The sequence below is a fragment of the Aquarana catesbeiana genome, linkage group LG03 (genome assembly GCF_042186555.1).
Source record: "Aquarana catesbeiana isolate 2022-GZ linkage group LG03, ASM4218655v1, whole genome shotgun sequence".
NCBI lineage: Eukaryota > Metazoa > Chordata > Amphibia > Anura > Ranidae > Aquarana > Aquarana catesbeiana.
The window spans coordinates 65,362,078-65,375,042 of NC_133326.1; the positions used below are offsets into that span (position 1 = coordinate 65,362,078).

The 12,965-nt window shown below is 42.3% G+C and overlaps 1 protein-coding gene across 2 annotated transcripts in view; it reads left to right on the forward strand.

The window, feature by feature from the left end:
* Positions 1 to 12,965, forward strand: part of ATP8B4 (ATPase phospholipid transporting 8B4 (putative)) — a 576,024-nt gene that overhangs the window by 223,426 nt on the left and 339,633 nt on the right. The window lies entirely within an intron of this gene.

The following is a 12,965-nucleotide window of genomic DNA, read 5'->3' on the forward strand; positions in this document are numbered from 1 at the left end:
TGTGACAGACCAACTCAAAGTAACATAATTGTGAAGTAGAAGGAAAATGATAAATGGTTTTTAAAATTTTTTTACAAATAATTATCTGAAAAGTTTGGCATGCGTTTGTATTCAGCCCCCTTTACTCTGAGACTCCTAACTAAAAATTATGGGAAACAGTTGCCTTCAGAAATGACCTAATTAGTAAATAGAGTCCACCTGTGTGTATTTTAATCTCAGTATAAATACAGCTGTTCTGTGAAGCCCTCGTAGGTTTGTTAGAGAATTTTTGTGAACAAACAGCATCATGAAGGCCAAGGAACACACCAGACCGGTCAGGGATAAAGTTGTGGAGAAGTTTAAAGCAGGGTTAGGTTATAAAAAAACATCCCAAGCTTTGAACATCTCACGGAGCACTGTTCAATCCATCATCCGAAAATGGAAAGAGTATGAACCAACTGCAAACTTACCAAGACATGGCCGTCCACCTAAACTGACAGGCCGGGCAAGGAGAGCATTAATCAGAGAAGCAGCCAAGAGGCCCATGGTAACTCTGGAGGAGCTGCAGAGATCCACAGCTCAGGTGGGAGAATCTGTCCACAGGACAACTATTAGTTGTGCTCTCCACAAATCTGGCTTTTATGGAAGAGTGGCAAGAAGAAAGCCATTTTTGAAAGAAAGCCATAAGAAGTCTGTTTGCAGTTTGCGAGAAGCCATGTGGGGGACACAGCAAACATGTTGAAGGAAGGTGCTCTGGTCAGATGAGACCAAAATTAAATTTTTTGGCCTGAAAGAAAAATGCTATGTGTGTCTGAAAACTAAGGAGAGAGAGACCGGAAGCTTCGACCTGAGTGTAGTAGTTAGATGCACTGTTTAATGCAGGGGATTAAAAACACTGACATAAGCGATCAGAAGAAAAGCTCATCTGTGCTTGGTAAGGTTCCTCTGGTCCATCTCGCGGTCATCATGCTGTGTGCAGGGGCCGCAGGTGTTGGTGATGCTGTCTGCATGCTGGATGGCATCCCTGGTTCCAGGAAGAACCACCGAGAACCACAGGACCGGATATGACGTCACCGGAGACAGAGAGGCGGCCAGACAGCACAGGAAGTGAAGGGCAAAAAGGAAAGGCTGGCTACGCGCTTGGAGCATCTGCTCCTTCTCAAGGCTGACTGAAAACTAACACTGCACATCACCCTGAACACACCATGCCCACTGTGGTGGTGGCAGCATCATGTTGTGGGGATGCTTTTCTTCAGCAGGGACAGGGAGGCTGGTCACAGTTGATGGGAGGATGGAAGGAACCAAATAAAGGGCAATCTTAGAAGAAAACCTGTTTAACATCTGCAAAAGACTTAAGATTGGGGCGGAGGTTCACCTTCCAGCAGGACAACGACCCTAAACATACAGCCAGCGCTACAATGGAATGGTTTGGATCACAGCATATTCATGTGTTAGAATGGCTCAGTCCAGACCTAAATCCAATTGAGAATTTGTGGCAAGACTTGAAAATTGCTATTCACAGACGCTCTCCATCCAATCTGACAGAGCTTGAGCTATTTTGTAAAGAAGAATGGGCAAAAGTGTCTCTCTAGATGTGTAAAGCTGGTAGAGACATCTCCAAAAAGACTTACAGCTGTAATTGCAACGAAAGGTGGTTCTACAAAGTATTGACTCAGGGGGGCTGAATACAAATGTACCCCACACTTTTCAGATATTTATTTGTAAAAAAAAATTGAAAACCGTTTATCATTTTCCTTCCACTTCACAATTATTTGCCACTGTGTGTTGGTCTATCACATAAAATCCCAATCAAAATACATTTATGTTTTTGGTTGTAACATGGCAAAATGCGGAAAATTTTAAGGGGTGTGAATACTTTTTCAAGGCACTGTATGCGCTGCAGTAAGGTTTAAATTACCCTAACGGCACATATGAGAGTTGGACTGTTATGTTCGCACACAAAGCAGCATCCCAGCTCTCCAGCATTCTGACATGCCTACCTGAACACTGCTGAAATCAGAGGTGCTCTCACTCCTTAGAGGGGGTGGACATATTGGACTGCTGGAGAACTCAACCACTGCTTTGTGTGAGAGAGCTGTGGTCCAACTATCCTATGTGCTGCTAGCACAGGGTAGTTTAACTCATTTAACAAACTGCCAAAGCAACTTATAAGCAACAAAGATACAGTAGGGTTTTCACATTAAAATAGAGTTAAAAGCAAAGGATATGATCAAAGACTTTGCAACATTCTTTGCACACTTTGAATGTCCACTGACGGAATGGAAAAGTAAGAGATGACAACCAATCCCTTATGTTTGGCTGATATATTTTATTCAATCATTTAGTTCACTTTTATTTCATTTGTGTCAAGGGGTGGGGAAGACAGTGTCTGGAGAACAGTCAACTGAAAAATAGTTAAAGAAAAAGGAATGCATAAATGTCATCTTATTTTTAATAACTAATTTCACATAACAGCAAAATATGTAACTTCAGAATCCTCCTGGGGAAGGAAACCTATAATTAGAGCTTTTTTACAAACTGTTGTATTGGGTTCAAGTTGCATATTTGGGTTGGGAGCAGGTTCTTTAGGAATAGCCCTACAAAGGTGATAGAGAGAATATACAGAGCTATCAATTATTGCATCCTTCAAGATAAATCCTGGCTTTTTGTAGGTTCTTCTCTCATTTGTGAGAATGCATTATGTTTATTTTTACAAGCGATAGCAAGAGGTTCTAGGTAGGCCCTTCTGTATTTAAATCCCAAACCCAGCCAAAAGTCTTTCCTTTTTAGTAGATTGGGGCAGGGTTATGACCTGTCAACTTTGTATTGCTTGTATATATAGTCCATGAAGAGCACCAGGCTTTTAATTATAACATGCGTTCACAGAAGGATGACACAAAAGAGCCAATGCATTTACGGAACCAAACCTCTCCATTTTCACCAGGGCTACAAAAAGTATAAATATAAGCAATATAAATATGAACACCCAAATGAATATTCAAACAATCAATGTGAATACACACATAAATATTATAGAATAAATACAAAATCTTATCATTCATGTGACTTAACAAAATTGTCATATAAGAACGAAATTGCAAATGAAATAGGACCAGATTAGATAAGGATGAACTTACTCTATTGTAGCACATATCATAAAAAACATCGCTTTTTGCTCTGGTGGCAGGTAACAGACAGACTAGGAAGTTAAGGTCAATCTCTGCAAACAGGAACCTAGATAACATTTAAAAGAGAAGTATGGGTTTCTCTTTTTTTTCAGTTTCATACTTGCCTAGCTGGATGCAGCATTTGTCTGATGCTAGATCTGTCCCCTGGCGACTCTGCACTGAAAACCGAGCGATCGAACACCTCCGATCATTCGGTTTTCAGAGCTCTGTGAGCAGAGAGCTGTACAGTCCCAGCTCTCTGCTCATCTCCCTCCACGCTCATTGGAGCACTGCACTGTGGAGGGGTGGGGAGCGGCCCTCTCAGGTTCTCAGCGGCTCGCTGAGAGGGGTGTCAGTCCAGGCACCTGGCAGATCCAGACTCCCATTGTCGGGATGACATGGTGCCTGGACTGATATCCGTGACGTCAGCAGAGTGCGGACTTCAGCCCACTCTCTGCTGAAACCAGGTCACAGGAGTGCAAAACGAATTGCACTCCTGTGATCCATAAGTGAAGTCCAGCTGAACGAGCTTTGGCTGGACTTCTCCTTTATTGTTATGGCAGCAGTGCAGCCGTAATGATGCCTCAAGCACATTGGACGTTATAAAAACACCAGTAGCATTAGCTGTAGAAAGCTGTAGCTGTAGAATGAGTTTTTCAGCGTTTTTGCAGTATCGTTTTTTTTTTAGTTTTTTTTAGCAAAACTATACTCCCACAAAAGCTTATGGCTCAAAAATCCTGATAAACGCTGAATAGCCAAGTTTTTTGGCATTGTTAAGGTTTATCAGAGTTAGAGCATTTTTACAGCTGAAAAATTCCTCTCAAAATCCACTAGTTAGTTTTTTTCCGGCCAGAAAATGCCCCTTCCAAAAAACGCTAATAACAGTCAATAAAGACATCCAGTGTACACAAGGCTTCGGAGTTAAGGATTCTCCCATATTTAGTTACCTATTAGGATTTAAATCTATGTGTTGGAAATACTATTTATGTGGTATATTTGAATTTCTCACTTATTGAAGCACACTGCTTGATCCCTATATTATGAAACTGGTTGGGTATAAGGCTACCTACAAGGGGAGGATGTTAGGTGCAAGTAAAAAAGTACTAGGGGGTGTCCCAATCTGGTGGCCAAAGCCCCATGACTTCCAGAAGACTGAGGTTAATGTGGCTGCTTTGATTGGAAACTAACTTTGGATGCTATAAAAGAAGATTCTGTATATATGTGTTCCCAGCGGTCCATCAAATGTCAATGCTTTGCTGATCTCTGGGCACTGCAGGTATCCAACACTCCTGTGTGTGAATATATCTGCTTCTCAGGCCCAGCCCACTTGGCTAGCATATTATGCTGTTGCAGGAATAAATATTACTATTGAGTGCTGGTTCACATATATGCTATGCAGGAACCAGCGCAATTCCAGTGCAGGTTCCCACATTGCATGTCACCTGCCAGCGGTTCACACTGACATCTGCAAACTGCTGCGGGTGTCAATGCAAAGTTAATGACACCCCCAGATCGGTTCACAGATCACAGTGCGAACTACCAAATGGTGCAGGAATTGGATTGTATGGCTGAATTCGCATCGCATTCGCACCAAAATGGTGCAGGACCCTTTTTTTGGTCCGCACTGGAATCGGAACACATGGGTGTTCACACCTATAAGTGGGGCAAAAAAGTATTTAGTCAGCCACCAATTGTGCAAGTTCTCCCACTTAAAAAGATGAGAGAGGTCTGTAATTATCATCATAGGTATACCTCAACTATGAGAGACAAAATGTGGAAACAAATCCAGACAATCACATTGTCTGATTTGGAAAGAATTTATTTGCAAATTATGGTGGAAAATAAGTGTTTTATCAGTATAAAAAGTTCATCTCAATACTTTTTTTATATATCCTTTGTTGGCAATGACAGAGGTCAAACGTTTTCCGTAAGACTTCACAAGGTTGTCACACACTGTTGCTGGTATGTTGGCCCATTCCTCCATGCAGATCTCCTCTAGAGCCGTGATGTTTTGGGGATGTCGCTGGGCAACACGGACTTTCAACTCCCTCCAAAGGTTTTCTATGGGGTTACATAGTTACATAGTAGGTGAGGTTGAAAAAAGACACACGTCCATCAAGTCCAACCTATGTGTGTGATTATGTGTTAGTATTACATTACATATCCCTGTATGTTGCGGTCATTCAGGTGATTATCTAATAGTTTCTTGAAGCTATCAATGCTCCCCGCTGAGACCACCGCCTGTGGAAGGGAATTCCACATCCTTGCCGCTCTTACAGTAAAGAACCCTCTATGTAGTTTAAGGTTAAACCTCTTTTATTCTAATTGTAATGAGTGGCCACGAGTCTTATTAAACTCTCTTCTGCGAAAAAGTTGAGATCTGGAGATTGGCTAGGCCACTCCAGGACCTTGAAATGCTTCTTACGAAGCCACTCCTTCGTTGCCCAGGCGGTGTGTTTGGGATCATTGTCATGCTAAAAGACCCAGCCACGTTTCATGTTCAATGCCCTTGCTGATGGGAGGAGGTTTACACTCAAAATCTCACGATACATGGCCCCATTCATTCTTTCATGTACACGGATCAGTCGTCCTGTTCCCTTTGCAGAGAAACAGCCCCAAAGCATGATGTTGCCACCCCCCATGCTTCACAGTAGGTATGGTGTTCTTTGGTTGCAACTCAGCATTCTCTCTCCTCCAAACACAACGAGTTGTGTTTCTACCAAACAGTACTACTTTGGTTTCATCTGACCATATGACATTCTCCCAATCCTCTTCTGGATCATCCAAATGCTCTCTAGCAAACCTCAGACGGGCTCGAACATGTACTGGCTTAACCGCTTCAGCCCCGGAAGATTTTACCCCCTTCCTGACCAGAGCGTTTTTTGCGATTCGGCACTGCGTCGCTTTAACTGTCAATTGCGCGGTCGTGCGACGTGGCTCCCAAACAAAATTGATGTCCTTTTTTTCCCACAAATAGAGCTTTCTTTTGGCGGTATTTGATCGCCTCTGTGATTTTAATTTTTTGCGCTATAAACAAAATAAGAGCGACAATTTTGAAAAAAAGTTGCTATAATAAATATCCCCCAAAAATATATAAAAAAACATTTTTTTCCCTCAGTTTAGGCCAATATGTATTCTACATATTTTTGGTAAAAAAAATCGCAATAAGCATTTATTGATTGGTTTGCGCAAAAGTTATAGCGTTTACTAAATAGGGGATAGTTTTATGGCATTTTTATGAATTTTTTTTTTTACTAGTAATGGCGGCGATCAGCGATTTTTATTGTGACTGCAACGTTATGGCGGACATGTCGGACATTTTTGACACATTTTTGGGACCATTGTCATTTATACAGCGATCAGTGCGATTAAAAATGCACTGATTACTGTGTAAATGACACTGGCAGTGAAGGGGTTAACCACTAGGGGGCGGGGAGGGGTTAAGTGTGTCCTAGGGGAGTGATTACTAACTGTAGGGGGATGGGCTAACAGTGTCATTACTCTGATCACAGCTCCCGATGACAGGGAGCTGTGATCAGTGACACTTGTTACTAGGCAGCCGTTCGTCCTCTCTGTGAGTCGATCGCGGGACTCGTGACCCGACTCACGGAGCTCCCGGCCGGCGCCCGCGTGTGCGTCCTGCCGGCAGCGCGCACGCAGTGACATGGCGGGGAATTCAAATGGACGTGCAGGTACGCCCATTTGCCCAGCCGTGCCATTCTGCCGATGTACATCGGCGTGCGCCGGTCAGGAACCGGTTAAGCAGGGAGACACGTCTGGCACTGTAGAATCCGAGTCCCTGGCGGCGTAGTGTGTTACTGATGGTAGCCTTTGTTATGTTGGTCCCAGCTCTCTGCAGGTCATTCACTAGGTCCCCCCGTGTGGTTCTGGGATTTTTGCTCACCGTTCTTGTGATCATTTTGACCCCACGGGGTGAGATCTTGCATGGAGCCCCAGATCGAGGGAGATTATCAGGGGTCTTGTATGTCTTCCATTTTCTAGTTATTGCTCCCACAGTTGATTTCTTCACACCAAGCTGCTTGCCTATTGCAGATTCAGTCTTCCCAGCCTGGTGTAGGTCTACAATTTTGTTTCTGGTGTCCTTCGACAGCTCTTTGGTCTTCACCATAGTGGAGTTTGGAGTGCGACTGTTTGAGGTTGTGGACAGGTGTCTTTTATACTGATAACAAGTTCAAACAGGTGCCATTAATACAGGTAAAGAGTGGAGGACAGAGGAGCCTCTTAAAGAAGAAGATACAGGTCTGTGAGAGCCAGAAATCTCACTTGTTTGTAGGTGACCAAATACTTATTTTCCACCATAATTTGCAAATAAATTCTTTCAAAAATCAAACAATGTGATTGTCTGGATTTGTTTTCACATTTTGTCTCTCATAGTTGAGGTATACCTATGATGACAATTACAGGCCTCTCTCATCTTTTTAAGTGGGAGAACTTGCACAATTGGTGGCTGACTAAATACTTTTTTGCCCCACTTATAGGTGTGAACACCCATGCGTTCCGATTCCAGTGCGGATCAAAAAAAGGGTCCTGGACCATTTTGGTGCGAATGCGATGCGAATTCAGCCATACAATCTATATGGCTGAATTTGCATCGCACAGACATCTCATTTGATCTGCACAGCAGCGTGGTGCGACTCAAATACGATGTCTAAAATCTCAAAAGTGTGAACCCAGCCATAGATAGCGAATTATGTGGTAATTCTATTCAGATTACATTGTCACCAGTGGAATCTCATAGACCATACCAAATCAGTTTGAAATATGCAGCCCAAACACTTGAGCTGTAACATTTAACAGAGAAGAAGATTGTCGCTATTTTATTATCCATTAGTATTCGTGCATTTCTCTTTTTTTAAATGTTTTTTTATTACTTGGCTTATTTTGTTGTTTTCCAGTAAACAAGTGTATCCACTGTAATAAGAGGTTGACTGTGATTAAAAGAAGTAATTGCTGGGATTAAGCCGTGTTTTCACAGTAGAAACAATAATCAAATTGCTTTGTTACCCTTAATCTATTTTGATTCATTCATAATAAGCAAAACAAAATTGGGAAAGATTGGTCTGAGGTTCCTTACCGCCTACAAAAATTATCATAAATAATACTTAGATACTCCATCTCCATAGTTAGCATAATTTCTACAAGTCCAAAAAATAATTTACCACTAAACAATTCAACAATAAATTAACACTCTGGATGAGGCAATTATGCATTTAACGTTGTCATATCTCCTACTTTATGGGCCTTCTAAAATATTCTATATAATTATGCTGCAATCATTTTATCAGTGTCTACTATTTTCCTGTATCTGCAATCCTTTTAAACCAGTCAATTTCAGTATTATGCCGCGTACACACGGTCGGACTTTTCGTCCGGATTTGTCCGACGGATGCCGACGGACCAAATCCGGCGGACAATCCGATCGTGTGTGGGCTTCACCGGACCTTCAGCGGACTTTTCCAGTCGCAAATCTGACGGACCTTAGATTTGAAACATGCTTCAAATCTTTACGTCGTAACTCCGCCAGACCCAGAAATCCGCTCGTCTGTATGCTAGTCCGACGGACAAAAACCCACGCTAGGGCAGCTATTGGCTACTGGCTATCAACTTCCTTATTTTAGTCCGGTCGTACGTCATCATGTACAAATCTGTTGGACTTTTGTGTGATCATATATAGTTAAGTCCGTTTGTTATAAAGTTCGCCAAAAGTCTGTCGGACAGGCTGTCGGACTTTTGTAGCCGAAAAGTCCGACCGTGTGTACGCGGCATTACTGTCAATTATTATCTCTGTCCCAGTCCGTACAACCCTTTCTGTTAGTGTAAGGAGTCTCCACCTCCCCCTGTAACATACTCCAATAATGAAGCAGTTGAGGACATTAGGTTTGCTGCACACATAAAAAGGTAAACAAAGTAGACATCATATACATAATCATTCCTTATCCCTGCCTCCCTGCTTGCACACCACCTGACAATTTTACTGAGTAATACACAGCTGGTGTAGCTGCTGACAAAAACAGAGCTTTTGAACAATGTTTATAAATACTGTTTAGAAGCATGATTCAGGGCTTGTTTCGGCCACAACTTCTGTGTTCCGGATGCATTTTTGCATACCCATTTAAACACCTTTTTTGATGCCTTTTCAATGCATTCCAGTGTGTTTTTTTTCCCTTTTTTTGGTACTTGAAAAAAATCGTTATTTTCATTAAGTGCATTCCTGTGCGTTTACATGCGTTTTAATGCGTTCCTAGCAAAAAAAATGCAGCAGATTGTACTTATGTTGAAAGCACTGGAACTGACCTCACTGGGTGAATTTGGGACATATGAATACATAGCAGACACTGTAAATGCATTCTGGATGCAGTTTAAAAATGTGATGGAAAGCGTTTGGTGTGAACCAGCCCTCAGAAATTCAAAGTAATTCTACTATTACTTTTTATTTAAATAATATGTTGATCAATGGGTGACCTTTAATCAGGATCATTTGTAATTTTAAAGCAAGTAAAAAACAACTATTTTAGATAAAATGTGTTGCTTTTTAAAAGAGAAGTAAGGGAATATTATTTTTTTTTCAGAATTATACTTACCTAGGTGGATGTAGCATCGGTCCCCAGTCCCCAATGTGCAGGGGGTGGGAGCAGCAGGCTTAGGCTCTCAGCAGCTAGGTCCAGGCATGTGAGTGGATCCTGGCCCAGCACTGTGATGTCAGCCAACAGCGGGCTTCAGCCTGCTGTCGGCTGAAAACGGGTCACAGGAGTGCAGAACGAACTACACTCCTGTGATCCACAGGAGAAGTACAGCCAAATGAGCTTTGGCTGTACTTCTCCTTTAAGCCTTTATTAGCTCTTACCTTACGATAAACAGCCTTGATTAACACATTTTCCCCTTCTTCCCTTGGCTATTTTGTTATTTATTTATTTTTTTAATTAAACCATGAACATTTAAACTTCTTTTAAAAGTTTGTGTTTGTTTTGTTGGTAATTATTTTTTTTTTTTTGTGTTGAATTAAAAATGCTCACAATTTAAATAGAGAGCATTTCCTTTGGAAATAACTTTGCATTGCTTTGTCATAGAAATTTAATTTTAGTATCACTTTAAAATGGAAAATTATAAAATGTATTCTTTTTTTTTTTTTTGTACAGTTCTACTATATTTTTAAACATGGTCTGATAAAAGTGGTTAAATGTGTTTTTAAAAATAATTTACTGTATAAAATGCAGGCACCTGTTTGTAGTTTTAACGTTTCTTATGATGAATCTGCTTAAATCTCTGATAACAACCGATTGACTTTTTCCTGAGTCTTGAACAGCGGCTGATATGCATAGTACTTCATCCTTTAAATCAGACAAAGAATTATTTTTTTCTGTACTCACCCTGCTTTGGTCAGGTAAATATGGAATATTGCATTTTTTTTTTTTAATTCTTTATTTACCAAGAAAGAACATGCGGATACAGAGCATCCCACAAGGTAATATACATAGACAGTATAAGCTGTACATCACCCCATCTATTGTTGCACAACTGTAAGTACACCTTGCTCAAAGTCTCCTAGAGGGATAAAGTCAGGATGGTTGTCCACTGGGTAGGGGACCTCTGCGATCCGCACGGCTCCCCTAATTTTCACGGCATGGCCGTCTTTTTTTAGGGGAGTAATTAGGGGAAAAAGACCGGTTTTCCACCGGCCTTTAGACGTCGTCATACGACAAAACATCATCGGATATGACCAGAAACAGAAACATGAATAAAAAGTTGAAAGAAATAAAGGAGGAAGAGAGAAAAGGGGGAGAGAGAGAGGAAAAAAAACGGGGGGTGGGGATAGGGGAGGAAGGAGGAGAGAGAAGAATATATCCCAGACTAGTCACAGCCAATCCCCAGGGATATTTTTACAGATGTTCCCTCCCTGGAGGTTGGTTCACCAGCTGTCCGTATTCCTCGGAATAGATAAACTCGTGCCAAAAGTACCATTTCTTGGAGAATTTCTCATTTAATCCTTTTTCCGTGGCCACCAAGTCCTCCATCGAGTGTAAGTCCGCTACTCTTTTCAACCATGTCGCCACCGTCGGGGGCTGAGTCTGCTTCCAGTACAACGGGATGCAGCCTTTCGCCGCCGTGAGCAAGAATGGCAATATAGATCTCTTGTAACTCTTGGTCGGGATCTCATGGTGATGCAAAAGGATGAACTAGGGGGACTCCGGCAACACCCGATCAGTGAACTTTTGGGTTATGCGATAGACCTCGGTCCAAAAGGGCCACACCAACCTGCATGACCAGAAAACATGGAGAAGAGAGGCCACCTCCTCTCCACATCTCCAACACAGGTCTGTGCTCTGGGGAAACATCTTGTGAATCCTTACTGGCGTGTAATACCACAGAGACAGCACTTTGTAGCCGGCCTCTTGGTGTCTTGCACATATGGAAGTCTTAAGAGAGAAAAAAATGATCCTCTTAACCTGTTTGGCTGTGAAGTTCAGCCCCAGGTCCCACTCCCACTTGTCGATATAGGGGGTTCTGACATCCGGCTTCGGGGACACCAAAAGCTGGTATGTTAGAGAGATTGCATGTCTCACTGGAGACTGTTCCAAGCAGAGCAGTTCAAAAGGAGTTAGTTGCCTACCGAAAGCAGCTGGTGAGGGCAGTGAACTAATAAAATTGGACAGTTGGATCTTTTGCCAGAAAGAGAGTTCCCGCAGTGCCGGGTCATCTAAGATTTGTTGTCTATTTTTCCATTGATCGTTGACGAGGTAATGCCTGGTCTGTGAACTCTCATTTAGTTTCAGATCTTGGAATCTGGGATCCCTAAGTCCCGGAGTATAAGCCAGGTTGCCCACTACTGGGGTGAGTGGAGAAGGGGGTGACGCGAGAGATAGGTCTCGGAAAACTTTCCAAGCCATCCGGATAGTCACCCCTACTGTGGGGTGAGACATTACCCGTTTTGGCAAGGTTGCTGACACCAGGGCATTTGGTCCAGACAGACTCCTGCTAAGGAATTTTCTATTTGTACCCATTGTTTCAGGGTAGCATGTCTGCTCCAGTCTAATATGTGTGTTAAATGGCAAGCTGTGTGATAGAGGATTGTGTTAGGGAGAGCAATGCCACCTCTCAATTTTGGAAGTCGGAGTAATGTTTCTGCCAGGCGTGGAGGCTTACAAGCTCAAACAAAGTGAGTTATCACTCTGTTTACCGCTTTCAAGAAAGCGAGAGGAATTTGTATTGGAAGAGCCTGAAAGTGATAAAGGAGTCTGAGCATAATATTCATTTTCACTATGCTGCAACATCCAAACCAGGTAAAGAGACCATGCTGCCATTCCTTCAGATCTTTTTTAATCGCTGTCAAGAGAGGGGGGAAGTTGAGAGAAAAAATATCCTCTGTGTCCTGCCAGGTAACCTGATACCCAAATATTGTATATGTGAAGTAGCCCATTTAAATGGGAAATCCGATCGGAGTAATGTGTTTAAGGCGGATGGCAAATTGACATCGAGAGCTTCCGATTTCTGGTAGTTGATACGGTAATGAGATAGACCCTCGTAAGTCTTGAGTTCCTTAAGCAAATTCGGGATGGACACTAGGGGTTTTGTCAGGAAGAGGAGATCATCCGCAAAAGCAGCGACTTTCGGGGCTAGGTTGGTGTCAAGGCTCATGCCCACGATGTCTGGGTTGTTTCTTATAGTCCTCAAAAAAGGTTCGAGGGTGAGAATAAAAATGAATGGTGATAGAGGGCACCCCTGTCTCGTCCCATTCATTATGTCAAACGTTGGCGACAGATAGCCATTGACCTTGACCTGAGCTGAAGGGCATGAATATAT